Raw genomic sequence first — 17,544 nt, 5'->3', positions numbered from 1 at the left:
GTCAGTTCCATAGCAGAGGACTCTACCCAGGGTGTGCTGCTGGATAGGGGTCCAACTCAAATTTAAGCAGGAACGTGAAGTTAATTAGGGGTGTATCCAGAGGACTATGGTGAAGGACATGTACCTCCACCCTCCTGGGTGGGGTTCTGCAGTGGACCTAGAGGCGGCAGTTAGCCCGCTGGTTCTATGGCTCCTCGGGAGTTAATCTGATCCTCTGGAGTTTTTACAAGGCTCTCTCCAGCTCCTCCTCCACCTGCCTGCCTCGCCAGAGAGGCCTGGCCGGGCTCCAGGATGCTCACAGCACACTTCTCCCTCTTGCAGTCTGAGCAGGCAGCCTAGCCAGTGTCTGGCACGACTTCAGTGGGCTCCGAGGGGCCAGGCCAGGGCCGGCTCTGGGGTGGGGCTCCCTGGCCGTGTGGACACTGCAAATCCATCTCCTTAGCCCAGCTAACAGCATCGGGACCACTTTGGCAGCTCCAGGGGAAAGATTTGGAACCGTCTCCAGGAACATAGGTAAGTGAGAGGGTCTATGAGCCCTGGGGACCCACAAGGGGAATAAGCAGGCTCTCACTCATCCGAGATGTGTGTGACTCCACACTGGTCTCCTTATTTTAGACCCACAGGAGGGCTTGCAGCTGTTCTCCAAGCATGGGATTGGGGTATTTTAGGGACATGCTTCTGGTTAACTTCTACTTGATCTTCAGAGCTCAACATAGATATCACCTTCTCCAGAAAGCTTTCCTAAGCCCTAAGTGCCCTTTCTCTGTGTCCTCAAACATCCTGGCACTTCTCTGTAGCACTTTCTATACTATATTGTAAATGCCTAAAATGACCTCTCAGTTCCCTTCCACACTAGACTCTGGACTCCCTTGTGGCTGGATACTCTCCTCCAGGTGTCCTCTTACCTCCAATGTCAATGGCCCTATAAGTACCATAGGTGTCTCCTGTTGACCACGGGAAGGAGGGCTAATCCCTTCTCTTACTTCACCAGGCAATTTCATGTTCGCATGTGCACACACATGTACAACACACACATGACCTCGAGGAAAGTTCAGTGCGTTCTTCAACCCAGGTCCTTGTGATAGAATGTAAACTATACATAGCATTGGGATGGTAATGGGTTGAGGGGGTGGGCATTGTCACTTCAAACTAATTAGCTCAAGCTCCTGCATCATACCAAGCATGGGTCCTTCCTGCCCAGACCTTTAGGGTGTTGGCACCTACCCAGAGGTCCTCTTGGTTGACCAGATCTCCCACTTGGACCTGTTTTTTATACTCATTCTGCTTCATGTTGTTTTCTTTCTTTCCCAGGCTAGGACTATTCCCTTGGTTGAGGTATCCCAGCTCCTCATTGTGTTAAAGTCCTCATTCATTTTACTGCTGCTCAGAAAGAGAGGGAGACTTGGAGTCAGAGAAGAGAAGGGAGGGGACCCTTTTCTGGGTGGGAAACTTTTTTTTTTTTCTTTTACTCTATGATCATCCCAAACGACTTTAAACAACAAATCACTTATACTGCAAGTGTTAATCTCCTGCCTACAGACTTCAATGATCTACATACAAGATTCATGTCTTACTGCTAGCATAATTTTTGGACTTTATTATGCTGGAAGAGTGTCTGTCTCTTTCCCGACCTTGACTGTGACATTACAAAACCCTCTTCTATTGGTTTGGCCTTGGAGAACTGTTTTCAATTCCCACTTCTCATTTCCCCTAGCTACAGCAATTAGGGGTGTGGGTGAGCAGAAAAATGTTAATCTTGGTACAAATAGGCACAAGCCAGGTCTTAAAACTCAAGTTTGGGGTTAGGCATGTCTAGGCCACTAGCAAATGCAGGAGGTCACTGCTACAGCCTTCCAGAGGGACCAGTAAGACACATTCCCTAGGCTCAGAAGCATGTAGTCTAGTGTGTCTTTGGGAGCAGAGAGGTCTCTGGGAACTTACAATGTCATGTAGTAAACCTAGGTGAGATGTACATGATGCTTTGAGGGCACAGAGAATGGGAGTCTAACCTTGTGTATGACAGAAGACTTATTGGATGAGGTGATGTCTGATTTTAGCCATAAAGAACAAATAAAAGTTATCCAGGAGCGAGCATGTCCATCGACACCCTGACTCCTTGAATTCTCTCCTCTTTCTCAAGCTCTAGGAAGGCCAGAGAATGGCATCTGAGATACCCTTCTGTGCTTTGTCCAGGATATTTGGGTTTGGTAGCCAGGAGTCTGAAGCATTAACTGGACCGAGAGTACCTGTGGATGTTCCTCTGGGACTCTGGGCAGATGTGGAGACATCAAGAGGGACTAGGGTGTCTCAGAAAGCCTCAAAAAGTCAAGTCAGGGGTTGACATATGTGGTATCACCATAATTTCTGTCCAGGAGATTCTCAGTTATGGGTCCCAGTTTGGGATGTAAGACATTGGTGGTTTCTGTCTTTAGCTATGTGATAGCCTTTGCTATGTGATGGCATCTATCTCAAGGACTAAAATTTAGGAATCCAAGGGGATTCATAAGCCAAACTATCAGTGACTGTTCTTTCGATGGCTGAAGAAGGGATCTGGGGATATTGCTCTAACTTTACTTGACTGGTGTACTTCCCAAAGCTGAAGTTGTTCAGGCTACACAATTACTTGGGGCAGCTTCAATCAGAGAGTCTTGAGTGGGCTTGTTCAATGAATAATCTCAGATGGGTTTAGGAATGCTAAGAAAGGTTTAGCTGCAGGGGTTGGCCATATGGAACAGAGGGCAAGAGGAAGAAGCCAGGAATATGAGGGATTAGCATGAGTGAATGGGCTAGTAATGGGATGCCCTTGGGGTGGATATGCCTACTGTTGCTACTTTGCCACCATTGTAATATGAATTCAAGGAAGGAATTCCACCCACCTTCTCCTTCACTCTCTCCTTCCTCCTCCTCCTCCTCCTCCTCCTCCTCCTCCTCCTCCTCCTTTTCATATTAGGAAAGGCGGACTGGGGGATGATAATATACCAAATAGGAACAGGTTTTCTTATTTTGCAAAGTAATACTAGTCCTACTTTGCCCTGGCTTTTAGCTGTGTCCCTGAGTCCAACTGCATACAGGACAAAATAAAAAGATAATCTATCCATTTATGGCTATACAAAGACCCAACAGAGCCTCACATCACGGGTTTTCTGCACTTTGGGTTATTCACACTTCCAGTGTCCCCCCCCCCCCACTCCCAGAGTGGGAGGGAGACCATATGAATGTTTACCCCTTCTGCACAAGCTATGCAGGGGCTGTGGGAGCTGGGGGGAAGTTTGCTAGGTAGGGACTCAGTCAGAGATGAGATCTATCCCATTCCCAACCAGTTCCAATTCTGCCATCCCAGATCCCTCCATGTTTTTCTTTTAGGCTTGTGGTGATCTTCCTCCCTCCCCTCTGGACTTTCTTGGATTTTTGGAGTTTTCTAAGTCCCTGGAAGAGATGGTGGCTGGCTCCGTGATGGTATTTACCTTTTAAAATGTGCTAGTTCTGTAACCTGAGAAGGAAATGATGGGATCCAGTCTCAGATTCCAAGGACAGCCTGTCCAAATTGAGCCCCTGTGGCCCAGCATCTGCCCCAGCTGGGTCCTTTGGGAGAGACTCAGAGCCCTGCCACCTTAGTGTATAAAGAAGCAGGTGGTGGGGAAGGAAGCTTTTGCCAGGCTTTTGTTGGCAATGAATGGAAATAAACTTTAATGGCAGTGACCCTTGGATGACGCCATTTGGGGAGACTACTTCTCTGTGCTTTCAATGATGAGCATGTATTGATTGTGTAGATGTTGCATGGAAATTAACAAGGACTCTGGCCAGGGAAAACATAAATCCAGTCCAACCTCATAATGGACTGTAAATGGCCCAGCTGGAGTGAACCACATGGGGGTCTTTTAGTTAGAGGAAGGGAGTGGATGCTTTGGGCAGCTCCCATTTCATTTCCCACCCAAGCCTCCTTGCATGACTCCCATCTCTTGGCCAGAAAGGACCATGATTGCAGGGCTGGTTGGTGGCTGTTTATATACGCCTGACAGGGCTGCCCTTTGCCCAGACTCTACTGCTTGACTGTAGCCCTCTCTCCACAGTGGGTTTTCTGTGTTTGGAACTGGGACACTGGGACTGTGGACATCGCTCTGCTTTGCTTCTTCTAGCCTCAGCTTGTGTCTGTATATATAGGCTTGTCTGACGGATTTGTTTTCTTAGAAGCCAATGGTTTTATTGTTGAGTTTGGCATCTCCTCCGGCTATGAGATAAGGAGAGGAAGTTGGGCCTTTGAGTGTCAGTAGATGGCCTTGCCAAGTGACAGCAATGTGATTTAAGGAAATGACACTGCCACTCACAATATGTATTATCCAGAGCACCCTGCTGGGGCTGCTGTACTCTGAGAGGCTCAGATGGCACGGCCAGCTGTGCTGGTACCCAAGGTCAGGTGGATGGAGCAAGGCTATCCATCAAGCTGTTTGTGAGCCTCTCATTACCTCCAGGAAATTCACCCAGGGATGCTCCCCTGCTTCCCCAGGCTGCTGCATTAGCCAGTGAGCATGGGGACCCAACGTCTGCCCAGGCTGTACCTCTGTGTCAGGACTTAGAGGGGTTTCCGATGGCCCAGAGCTCCCCAGGCCTTGGGAACAGATTTCACTAATGACACTTTTATCCTTCAGTCCAGTTCATGCTTTGAACTGCCCTCTCATAAAGTATTCTGTGGCACAAGAGTGCTGCCCTCTCGGTTTAGGAAGTGGGATAGAGAGAAGGAAGGAGGAAGGCAAGAACTGGAGAGAGAGGAATCCAGGATGGTTGGAGAGAATGAATCAGGGAGCACCTGTTTGTTCTCTCTGTTTCTGCTATTTGCAAGTCCTGTGAACCCTTGAACTTCAGGGCCATGGAGTGAAACCCAGATTCATGGGGGATTCCGGAAGGCAGAGCTCTGTGCCCAGCCATCAAGGAGGAGAGGGCATAGAACAACACCTGTGCCAAATGCACACCTGCCAGGTAAACATGGCTATGGAGGCTGACCCATGATATGTCAGAGGACAGGGCACAAGAGCTGATCAAGAAGTTGCATCTGGTACCCAAGGGAGACCTCAACCAACATCTTACATTTCTGCAGTTGATCCCATCTGTTCCCAAAAGTCCCATGGGGCAGTGGGTGCGGGGATTTTCATCTCCACTTTGCCACCCACAGAATGAGGTGAATGTGTTTTTACCTGTAAGCCGGTGCAGTGACTTTGGTGGTTTTGTAAGCTGGTGGTTCTGAATCTTGTGCACCCATATTCCATATTCATGGAAATTAATACCTTTTCTTCAAAAAAGTCCTTTCCTATGATTTAGCAATTCATGAGCAAGACTAGAGAAGCGATTGCCTCCAAGAGGCCTACTGTCCTTGCATTTGGGTTGTGTGGCCTAACTCTGTGGGGAGGGCCTCAGTGAGACAAGTCTAGACAGTTTGACTAATGTGAGAAAAATTTTAAAAATTAAGAAATCATTACTTGTGTATTATTCTAACAAGTAAGACAGCTATTTACTTATTGAGCAGACCTTCCCTTGGTAATAGGCCATGAGTGGCTACAGATTGTTGACATTTTATTAGAACTTCACAGGTGTGACTTTTACAAATTTTGCATTTTTTCACCAGGGAGTTAAGCTCACTTAGCTTGTCAGTGTGGAAGTAGATCCTCCAGTTCATTTGAACCAGAGTTTGTTGTGGGATCAGCCTGTACCGGGCACTAAGTACAGGAAGTTGTTACCCTTGTAGAGGGGAAGACAATCACGTAGGAGGAAAAATGGCCACGCAGTATGGTGATTGCTACAGCGGAAGTAGGTACCTTCTCTGCTTGAGTGGGGGAAGGAAGTGGTAGGGGGAAAGGTGGTCCTTGTAGAAAGTCTCCCAGAGAATGTGACATCTGAGTAGGGTCTTGGCAGATGAGTAGGAGTTCACTAAGGCACCAAGGAAGGATATTCAAGGCTGGAGGAACGGCATGTGCTAAGGCCCAGAGTCGTGTAAGGATAGCCTCTTATGGGAGTTGCAAGTGGTCTCATGTGGCTGTAGCTGATGAAAATTAGGAAGGCTCCTGGAAGGAAAGGTAACAAAAGGTACCTTGATGCTAGAAGCTTACAAAGGACATTTTAGGTAGATTAAGGGGTTTGATTTTATCCCAAACACCGTGGGTAATAAATGTTTTATGTTTTAGAAAGATTGATTCCATTGTACTCCAATTGTATACCCTTGTTCAATTTTCCTTCATTGCTTAGATTATACAACAGATTCCTTAGATGTCTCATATGGATGAAAGATCTTTTATAAAGGGGCTTTCCTCACTATGACACAACCCAGCTTAGCCCTGAAGGAGCTTCCTCTGTCCTTGACCATGAAGCCCCAAGCCTCGCAAGTGCCCCCTGCTTACCTCTGCCTCTGACCACGAACCATCTCTCCTCTTGAGCAATGCCAAGCTGGCTTTCTTCCATTCCCTGGCCTCGCCTGAGGCCTGGTGCCCTAGAGCCTGTTCTGTTGGAAACAATCTCTCCCCCATCACGTCATCAGCATCTACTTAGTTTCCAGGTCCTGGCTTCACCACCAGCCTCAGGAGCCTTCCTCAATTCCCCAGAGTAAGCCAGTCCCATGACGAGAACTGGCAGCAGCACTATGCGTTTATTGTTATTTGCCCTCATTCTCCTTTGCAATTGTTTGGTATTTGTTCTTCTGCAATCTCCTGAGCTCCTCGGGGGCTGGGCTTTGTCTCTGGTGCCTGGCAGGACACTGGGTACTATTTACGGATAGATGGAAGTAGGGGGAATCATTTAGACGTTTCTTGTAGGGGACCAGAGGAGAGACCAAATGGCTTCAGCGAAGCCGGTGTCAGTGGGATTGTGGAGGGGGAGGTCTGTGAAGGGCCACATCTGTAGGGTGGTACTCACTGGATCGGACTTGATGTGGGTCCTGGAACAGCAGAAAGAGGTAGAGATGATGTGAGGGAATGCAAAGGTGATTTGCTCCCTCTCCCCACATTCTTAGCCCTGTCCCCTGTAGAAGAGGGGATAATTCTGCTCTCTGTGATTTTGCTTTTTTGCCTTCCCCTCTCTACAACAGCCTTCCCAAAGGAGGAGGACTCAGTAATCACTGGTCTGAGACCGGAAACTGCATTAGTGAACAGCTCTGGTCCCTGTGCTCAGAAAGTTCATGCCACACATGGTCACTCTATTACTCTTCCTGTCTTTTTGCAAACAGCCCACCTGGACAGGACATTGCTTAAAGCAGCCTTGCCAGCCCCTTGGGGGCCGCTTCTTCCTGCCACTCCTCTCTTTCTGCGTCTGGGCAGATGTCAGAGCAAAAGTTGCTCTCAGCTCTCATCATTATGGGTTCGGTGTGGAGGAGAAGGCGCCAGATCCTCCCTTGGACTTCCTGGACTAGGACACCTTGTCCAAGCTCTGTCCGGGGGTCTTTTGTTCTCAGTGGGTTGCTCTCAGACCACAGACCCCCCAAAAGAATGAAATGAGAGATGAAGTAAGATCTTCCAATACCCTGATAGCCTACACTGTCCAAGTTCCGAAATATCAGTGAAACGTATAACTGTTTACCTAACACACCCAACACGGCTAAATAATAAACAGAATAGAACGTGTAGAGTTACCCAGTCCTTCCCTGCTGGGCTGGCGTTCAATTCCATTTTCTTGCCGTTGACTTCCTAAGTTGGCCTTGAGATTCTTTTGTTTTGAATTCAGTAGATCTAAAATTAGACGAGGGATATTTTTTTTCTTTTTGATACGTAAAAATTTGGTGTAATAAATGACAAATATGTAATAACAAGATGTGCCAGCGGGCTCCAACCTGCAGAGAGATCTTGACACTTTGCTGTGTCTTGTCATTTCTTTTAATCTGAAAATGTTAACATTTATATTCTCAAATGCAGGATAAGTGCCAGGGTGTTCAGATTATGACTTGATCACGACTATCGGAACACTCAAATTTGGGATCTATGAGGAAAATTCTTGTCCAGCCAGGAAAACAAAACCACACTAGATGTCTCAAACAGATGGCGTTCAATACACAGGACTAGTTACACAGGAATTGGAAAGCTGAAATGACCCCAAGAATTAGTAATTGCAAGAACAGCTACCATCCCGGGAGCTGGGGGAGCAAAAGAGAAGAGATGGTCTCTCTTGGGCTAGGAGGGGCCCAAGGGGACTGGTGCTCAGACCCCAGAGGGAGGGGTTAACCCAGCAGAACTGCCATGACCGAGGGCATCCAGGGTGGGGTGGAGTGTGGCACGGCTGGCAGTCTGATCCTTGAGGGTCATAGCTCAGCTGGCTACTAGTGCCTCTGTGACGTGGGCAAGGCTGGCACTGCATGTTGCAGGGGGTATCGAGGCTGGTCTTAGCCATACCAGAGGTCACCTGGGGACAGGAGTCCTCTCTCTGTGGTTTTCTCCTCTCTGGCCTCCCCATCCTCCTAGAGTCCTTCTTTGGCTGAACCAACCAGAAAGCCAGTGGGCCGGGGTTGCCTGCGAAGAGTGGTCTGGAGAAATTAGCCCCAGCATCCACAGAGTGTCTGTGGGTGGCCAAGGCTGAGTGGCCACAGGGAACAGCCGTATTCACAAAGGCAGATTTGTGGACGGGCCAATTTCGAGACGCCACAAAATCACTCCTACCTCACACAGAGATTGGGCCTCCTGGGTTGTATGCTGATAAGCTTATCTTGCAGAAGTCTGATAAAGTTAAGCTCGTGCAGATGGGCATGAAGAGTGTGAACATTCCCATCTGTCAATCAGTGGAGAAGAGGCAGGCCATCTTTGGGCCAATGGGATGCTAATGGCTGAGCTTAGACAGGAGGGGAGGGGGCTCCTGCTCCTCTCTGGGTCATACTCGCTTCAGTGTGGGCTTTGAGAGGTCAGGGTTCTCTGGAGGGCACTTCCTGGTGGCGGATGCTGCAGGTGACATGTCCTCTCCTACTCAGCCGGGAGCCCCTCCCCGCCCCGCAAAGCTGAATAAGCCTGTTGCCTCTTCCAGGGGACCTGGCTTCCCACGAAATCTCTGGGTTCATAGCTCTTTGTTCTTAAATTGAAAAAAATATTTTTAACGTTTATTTATTTTTGAGAGAGAGAGAGAGAGAGAGAGAGAATGTGAGCAGGGGAGGGGCAGAGAGAGGGAGACACAGAATGCAAAGCAGGCTCCAGGCTCTGAGCTGTCAGGAGGGGCTCAAACTCACAAACCATAAGGTCATGACCTGAGCTGAAGTCGGACACTTAACCCGCTGAGCCACCGAGGCACCCATATAGCTTTTTGTTCTGAGGGGCTGTGGAGAGAGTTGAGGAAACATTTGAACCGTGGCATTCAGGGCAGAGTCCCGTGAGGCCATCATGGGGGTGGCTGTGATAATGTGGGGCAAGTACTCCAAGAAAACCCCAAGCAAAGGGGTGTCGAGGCCACTGTTCCTCCCCCGTGTGAACATTCTCTTTGTTGTCAGTCTAAAAAACGTGGGGCTTGGATTTTATTCCTGAAAACCAGGAAAGAGACCCCAAGGGTTTGAGGGGCTGGCTGGAAAGAACGGAATTTGCGATTCTCCATTCCCCATTCCGACATGTCCTTGTCAAGCGTTCTTCTTGGACATCTCTCTGCTGTGCCAGCCTCTCTCGACGTCCTTGGAGACGCCCGTGAGGGGCCATGGGGCTCCGGGGTTGGTTCCAGGCACACATCTCCCACCTCCACCCCCAGCCCTGATCTGACCATTCCCCTTGCCCGCTTTCTTTAAAGGCAAGAGAAGATGCCATATGCGAGTTTTCCAGGAAGACTGAGGACCAGAGGTTACATGGGACCGATGTCTAAATGGGTGATAGCAGATTCTTTGGCTCTGGGCATCTCGGGGTGGGAAGAGAGTGCCGGGCAAGGGTGAAGTGGGCACAGAGAGAGATTTTTGTGGAGACTGTACTGTTCAGTGATTTTTCCCTCAGGCTCAGTTGGAATAGAAAGTACCACCTCTTTCTGACCTTTGCTCGTCTGAGCTGGCTGCGTGCAGGCTCTATCTCTCAGAGCAGAGTCTGTGATCAGGGAGAGTGTATCCAACCCACTCCATCCCTCCTTGACGCTGAGGCCCTTGGAGATGATTCTGCACAGTGTTTCTCAAGATTTTTTAGCGCATGCCCTCTGCAGTGTGCTGTCCCCGTCAGCCAAGATTTGGTCAAGCTTGGTGTTAATGGAACGCGTTTTCTAAAAGTGCCTGCGTCCCCCTCCTTGCTTCCCCTCTCTGTTAAGAGCATCGCTGGCTTAGTGACATTTTACAAATGAGAAAATCCAGGCTCAAGAGGGGAAGGGGTCGAACATGTGCTCCTGGCAGAGCCGGAAGGGTCTGAGGTCTCCCCCCCACCCATCCCCAAGCCCGGCTCCCTCTGGAACACCCCCTGGCACTCACTCCAAGGTGGAACGCTGCATCTGGTGAGCCCCACTTGGCCGGATTTATTTTGTGTATTTACCGGGAGAAAGCGGTATTAAGGTATCACGGAAGGTACTACCGTACTGGCTAAAGAAGCATCCCAGAAAAGTCAACTCCGTTGTCTGGATGCCAAGCTAATGGTGAACTAGTATGAGGATGAGACCCTGGGGTCTTGCCCAAGACGAGGCTTCCCAGATAGACTAGCAGGAGCAAGTAGAAAGGCGTTGTGGCGGGAGGGGTTCCCTGGAGGTGATGGTCTTGAGCTGAAACTATCCCAGACACGAGCCCTGCTCTAGGAAAGGCAGCCAGAGAGGTGGGCAACTCCCACATAGCTTTTCCCCTCCTCCCTGCACCGTCTTCCCTCTACCTCCCCTCCTGGCCATGCTCTGTGTCACGACTACTTCTCTTGGCGATCTACCTGTAAAACACAGGTGTATGGGTAAGACGTCTGGCTGGCTGCGGTCCATGTGGCTTTGCATCTGGATGTCTGCAGGGGGGACATGTGCGTGTGTCCGGACAGCTGTGTGTGTGTGCCTGGGCAGACATGTGTGCGTGCCTGGGCAGGCGTGTGTGTGTGCATGGGGAGGCAAGTGTGTTTATATGGGCAGGCATATATGTGTACCCAGGCAGGCATGTGTGTGCATGGGGCAGGCGTGTGTATATGTGGGCAGGCGTGTGTGTGCGTGGGCAGGCGTGTGCGTGTGCATGGGCAGGCGTGTGCATGGGCAGGCGTGCAGTTTACAGGATGGCTGCCACTCAGCAGTGCTCTCAGGGGAGGAGTGCAAAGCAGAGCCCACGCTTCCTGCTTTCCCCAGGCACCGTCCATCCAGCTCCACGTCTGGAGAGGACGCCCCCGAGGCCACCTGCACCCAAAGAACCCAACCTTCCCTCCTGGTCTGGGAGACAGCATGGAAGACCCGGGCTCTCCCAGGGGTGGGCAGCGCCTAGGTCCACGGCCCTGCGGTTCTGATCCAAACCACGTGGCCCGGGACCCCCCACGTCACTAGCTGCACTTTCCCACCTTCAGAGCCGCGAGTCCGAGCTGGAGCGAGAGGTCTGCGGGAAGCTGTGCCAGCAGCCGGAGCAGCCGCAACGGCAGCAGGAAGAGCCACACCGGCACCCTCCAAATTGGGACTCTAGCCCTTTAAATCTGCTCAGTTACCAAAAAAGAAGAGGCATCAGACCCTGTTAATTAAAGCTCGCCCTGGTCCATCATTCTGAGGAGCTGCAGTGCTCCGCTCCTTCCTGATGGCTTAGAGATTCTCCTAAACTCCCAGCCATGGATCTTGGAGAATTTCCCCCGAGATCAGCAGGAGGTATGATCCTTGTCGATGGCACTCTGGGGCTTGTGTGGCTCTAAATCAATGATACCACTGACTGCATGGACACTGCCTGGCCCCCTGTCTCTCCCTCTTCCCCTCTGCCTCCCCTCCAGTCTCCCAGCTTGTGTTTCGTTGACACCAATCAAGTTTTCATGGGGTTCGGAGGAAGGGGAGGGGTTGAGGGGTCTGGAGGTGGCTCCCAACGTGTTTGTTTTGGTCCTGGCTTCGCCCAGCTGCCCAAGTGGTTCGCAGGAGCTAGGAAACGTGTTTCTACAAGCCTGGGTTCCTGCAGAACCCTTCCTCCTTGCTGGGTCCCTTCCCTCAGGGCATCATTAAAAGGGCAATAACCCTGGCTTGACTTGCTTCTTAAATCAATGACCTGCCATCCGGTTGGCCTGAAGATGGCTGTGCGGCTCTTGCCCGGTGTTATTGAAAAACTCATTCCATCCAACTTTTTTTCCGTAAATTGTCCCGGCAGGAAGACGGCGCTGGTCCCTGTCCTCGGGTCTCCCCTTCCCTACTTTAACGCTGCTGGATTAAAATGCTTGTGGGATTTCAGGAATTTGTAACCCCTTCCCTGTGCCTTTTGAGGAAACTCACTTCTAGCTGAGCCTAAGGTTCTGTTGCAAAGAGTTGTTTTTATTCAGGAATCTGCTCTCTCGGCTGGCAGAGAGGGGGAGGAGATTTATCTTCTTTTACATTGCATTTTGTAAATTGTACTCGGGCCCAAAGAACATCTATCTGCAAATCCTTCATTGATTTGTTTTCGCCCCCACATCTTCCTTCTGGGTGAAATGCTCTTCTTGAGTCATACCCGAAGGAGAGGTTTCCTTTCAGTCAGCTTGACACGACTTCACAGATGTCCCTGAGAGCCAGGCCCTGGCAGAGGGAGCCATTTTTACCGTCCTGAGTTACGGTCCCCAGGAGCCCAGAGCATGGGTGCCTGTGTGCTGAGAGGGGGCTTCCAAGGGCTCATGCTCACCCCCACCCGGGGAAAGTAGTTGAGGAGAGGAAAAGCGCTTTCACTGATTTTTCCAGGAGCTTTAAAACACTCTGGATGATTAACATCACTTCTCAAGTCTTGGGAGGGATCTGAGCCAAAACACAGCTCATGGGAGTGGGGATTTTCCCCCAACGTTATTGCCTGCAGAATCCTCAATCACTCACATGAACACTGGTTATGGAGTGTGTAGCTAAACCCTCTCCCACCCCCCAGCAAAGGATGGGAACTTTCTCTGGGTGAGTGCTGGGGAAGGCAGGATATCTGCCTCCCAGACACCGTGGGTGCAAAGTGATTCCTATTTTCAGAATAATAAAACTCTCAGCCGTGGCAGAAACGCTCTGGTTAAGAGAGACTATTCAAAGCCTACAAATGAAGCACTGGATGGAACTCCGAATCACTGGGCCCGGCAGTGGATGTGTGTAATAATTTGAGGATTCCGCGGGAGGCGTCCAGGGAGAGATGTTTCCAGCAAACGAAAACCCGCCATAGATGTAGGGTGCTGGAGGCACCGTGCAGGGTGAAGAGAAGTGGCATTGCAGGCTGGGTGGCCACTTCCGGGCTCTGCTTTCGGCTGGTCCACGGATGGCTTCACTGAGGGTCACTGCAGCTGGGATGTAAGACTGTGGCCACGGAGGCAGGGCTGCTCCCCTGAGCCCACAGATGGAGTGTCCACCTGGGAGCTCCTCATATAGCCATAGGTACCTCTTCTTGCTCTTGACCCTCTGTACCCTTGGGGCCTCACGCCACAGGCCCTCTGCCTCTCTCGGCATGATTGCTGGAGTCGACGCCCTTCTTCTCTGCCACTTTCTAGACGAAGCCAAAAGAACCCGGGCTCCCCCAAAGCCCTCCCAGGGCAGGGAGAGGCCTGGGATAGACGCCACCAACCATGTCCTTGGATGGGTAAATAAGTAGATAAGTAGACTGTTCCTTTGTGTCAACTTTTCTTTTCAACTTAATGGTGTGTGTGTGTGTGTGTGTGTGTGTGTGTGTGTGTTTGAATTTACTGGATGACTGTTGGCTTTCAAAAAGCTGTAAAAGGATCTCAATGGAGTTCGTTTAGACATGGCAACTCTGTACATTTTGTGGTCCATGGATGTTCTTGGAATGGCCTGAGTGGGCATTTGCATCACCAGGGTGGTGGAATAGAAAGGGCGTGGCCTTTGTTGGCAGACCTTCACTGGGATCTCAGAGCCACCACTTACTCATATGTTGCCCGGGCCCGCTCTTTAATCTCACCAGGCCTCAGTTTCTTCAATCTGTGAAATGGTAGAGCTGTCAAGATTCAATGGAATAAGGTGACAGAACTCTGTGTACACAGCGGGTACAAAAGAAATCTTTCCTTGGGGCACCTGGGTGGCTCAGTCATTTAAGCTTCCAACTATTGGTTCTGGCTCAGGTCATGATCTCATGGTTCGTGGGTTTGAGCCCCGTGTCGGTCTCCGTACTGGCAGTGCAGAGCTTACTTGGAACTCTCTCTTTTCCCTGCCACTTCCCCGTTCGCTCACTCTCTCAAAACAAATAAACTTTAAAAAAAGAAGAAGAAGAAGAAGAAATCTTTCCTCTTGTCTTCCTGTGAAGGCATCTGCCTCCAATTAAGCAAAGCTTCACGTGAAGGATAAAACTACGTGAATAACTCTAGTGACTCCTTTGCTAAATGCTGGGCCATGCCTTCTCCGAGGGCAGGGGTGACCTCTTCTGTGTCATTACACAGCTCCCAGTGGCACTGAAACTGCATAAAGGTTCATTGAATGAATACACGATGGTGTGTGGACACTTAACCTTCACCATAGGTGATTTTTAATGACTAAGCAAAATCACTTCTCACTCAAGTCTACTTAAGAAATGTAGCTAAGCCAGACAGATCAAAGAGCCCTGTGACTGCAATAAATTTAGACTAAAATATATCCTTTTGTATGGAAATTTGAATTGTAATAAAAAAATGTCTCCTGCACTAGGATCATATCAGGTGCCTGTGGACTCCAGGGGTGTCCTTGAAGCCATTCTGATTGCTAAGAAGTCAAGGTGACTTCTGCCCTCCCTCATTATGTGCTACTCCTTCTTCTTCATGCTTTGAAGAAGAAGAGGTTCTAAAAAGGGAAAACAGCTCTGGGTGCAAAGAGGCACTTATCATGTTTCTCTGGTTAGTAGAACAAGCCAGTCTATGTATCAGCCAATTAATTAGTAAGCTGAGCTGCATATGGACATTTAGTACTACTGAGGAGAGTAATTGATTGAATAAATATTTATCAAAGGTAACAGCAATAATAATAACCAATCCCACCCACCACCGCCACCACCTAACAGAGCGTCTCCTTGGCTAGGGGCTGGAGATACCAACCTGAGAGTGAGGCACCTCTGCTCTCAAGCATGGGGATAGACTAGTAAACAAAGGGTGTCAGTGCAGACTGGTAGAGGCCAGGAGAGGCAAGAGCCCAGGGCACTGTGGGGGCACAGGGATGGGGCCTACCCTAATTCGATTGACTCCCAAAACGAGTTCCCAAAGAGGTGGCTTTGGAAGAGCTTTTCTTGGGAAAGGAGACCAGCGGTGGACAGGTCGCCATAAGGAGTGGCGGCTAATTCTACTGGGCTGTGTTCTGGAGGACCATGTGAGAGAGGAGGCTGGAGAGGTGGGCAGGTGGTCAGATCCCAAAGGGCCTTGGGTGCCTACAAAGGAGGAGACTTTATTCCGAAGGAGATGAAGAGTCACTGAGGGGTTTTAAGCAAGAGAATAACTTGGGAAAATTGAATTCAACAAATCTGAATCAACACCGATCATATCCCAAGCTGTGTTCTAGGCTCTGAGGCTACAGCAGTGAACAAACCGGACAGAAACTTTGTAGAACCTTCCTTGTAGAACTTTCATCCAGTGGGGAAGCCAAACAGTGAGAACAGAAAAGTGAATTGTAAATCGTAAATAGCATGTTAGGAGGAGAAAGAAAGCAGAGGAGGGTAGGGTGCAGGGACAGTGATGGGGCCTGCATGTGCGCAACCCTACACAGGAGGGAGGGAGAAGGTGGCACTGGAATATAGACTCTTAGAGGCATCATAAGAACTTTGGCTTTTACTCTGAGGAAGATGGAAGTTAGCCCTGGGCTCTGAGCAGAGGGGAGACATCTAAAAATGAACCTTCTAACTACCATGCTGTGAAAAGTTTGTAGGTGGGCTAGAGTGGAAGCAAAAAGACTAGCGGGGAGGCGAATCCAAAATCCTCGTGAGAGGGGCTGGTGGCTGGACAAGGGGTAACAGTGGAGGTGTGAAAAGTGCTAGGATTCTGGACTTTCTCTCCCTTTTTTAGGATGGAGGCAATGGGATTTGCTGATGGATTGGATAGTTGGGTGAGAGAGAGATGAGTCAAGGATGACTCAAGCTCCGTTGGCCTCCCATGGGGATGGCTGTGGGTGGAGGAGGTTTGGGAGAAGATCAGGGGTTCGGTGTTTCTCCTGTTAACTTTGAGGCGTCTGGTGAGCATCCCAGCAGAGATGTTGAGTGGGCAGTCCTGAGTTCACAGCAGAGATCCAGGCTGGAGACAGTCTTGGGAGCCATCGGAGGACAGATGGTATTTCAAGCTATATCAGATGAAATCATCAGGAGACAGACTATGATGAAGAGAACTGAATTTTGAGGCATTACAACTATTTACAGGTTGAAGAGAGGAGGAAAAACCAATCGAGGAGATTGAAGAAGAGGTTTCTCTTCGGTTTAAGACAATTCACCCCTTCCTACATTCTATCTCCTCTCCTCTTCTGGGAGCAAGATTCATAGATCACCCTCCTCACTGTCAACAGATCTTTTCTCCTGTCTTCTTTCCACCCCCCTTGGAGATCTGCTTAGAGCTCTTGCCTCTTAAAAAGAACCCTTCTTGGGGTGCCTGGGTGGCTCAGTCGGTTAAGTGTCTAACTCTTGATTTTGGCTCAGATTATGATCTCGGGGTCGTGGGATCGAGCCCCATGTTGGGCTCCATGCTGAACATGGAACCTGCTTAAGATTCTCTCTCCCTCTCCCTCTCTCTCTCTGTCTCTCCTCTGTCTCTGCCCCCCCCCAAAGTTAAAAATAAAAGGAAACTTCTTCTTGACCCCTACGTCCTCCACTCACTTTTACCTGATTTTTCTCTCTCTGTTTTTTTACAGATAAACTTTTCTTTCTCCCAATATTAATCGAACAACTACCATATGCCAGGCATGAAGGATTTAGAGACAAAAAATAGCCTTTATCCTACTTGAAAGGCCATTTATTTCTACTTCATCTACTTCCATAAAGCATTTTGGAGGTGTACATATTGTGAAATCGAAAACATATAATCATAAACTAAGGATACAAATTTTGTACCAAGGAAAACACAATTTAGGATAGAAAAGCAAGATCTCGGGCATCTAGGTGGCTCAGTCGGTTAAGTGTCTGACTCTTGGTTTCAGCTCAGGTCATGATCTCACAGTGTGTGAGTTCAAGCACCGCACTGGGCTCCGTGCTGATGGCGTGGAGGCTGCTTGGGATTCTGTCTCCCTCTCTCTCTGCCCCTCTGCTGCTTGCACTCTGTCTCTCTCTGTCTCTCTTCTCTCTCTCTCAAAGATAAATAAACATTAAAAATCATTTTTTAATAAAAAGAATAAAAAAGAATGTCATTGAGCCACTAAGCTGATCATAATTTCCCAGTGAGAAAAGGGAAAGCAAGAAGTCCTTAAAAAATTTACTGAAGTATGGTATATATATCCAAGAAGTTCTCATATCATAATTATATGGTATATAAATTGTCATCATTTCTAGCCAGTGCTCTATCAGAACTGACAGTATCGATTTGCCCATTTCAGACGTTTTGA

General features: G+C 49.2%; 1 protein-coding gene across 2 annotated transcripts in view; it reads left to right on the top strand.

The window, feature by feature from the left end:
* Positions 1-307: 307 nt before the first annotated feature.
* Positions 308-17,544, top strand: part of CALN1 (calneuron 1) — a 536,504-nt gene continuing 519,267 nt past the window's right edge. Inside the window, exon 1 of one of the 2 annotated variants that reach the window (XM_086692032.1) lies at positions 308-513. The gene's annotated coding sequence lies outside the window, so the exon portion shown is untranslated. Of the gene's footprint in view, positions 514-11,461; positions 11,722-17,544 lie in introns of those variants that run through there. The other variant, XM_086692031.1, reaches the window with a different exon arrangement.

This window comes from Puma concolor, chromosome E3 (assembly GCF_028749965.1).
Source record: "Puma concolor isolate L17-30 chromosome E3, mPumCon1.1.hap2, whole genome shotgun sequence".
NCBI lineage: Eukaryota > Metazoa > Chordata > Mammalia > Carnivora > Felidae > Puma > Puma concolor.
This window is presented reverse-complemented; position numbering and strand designations above follow the sequence as displayed.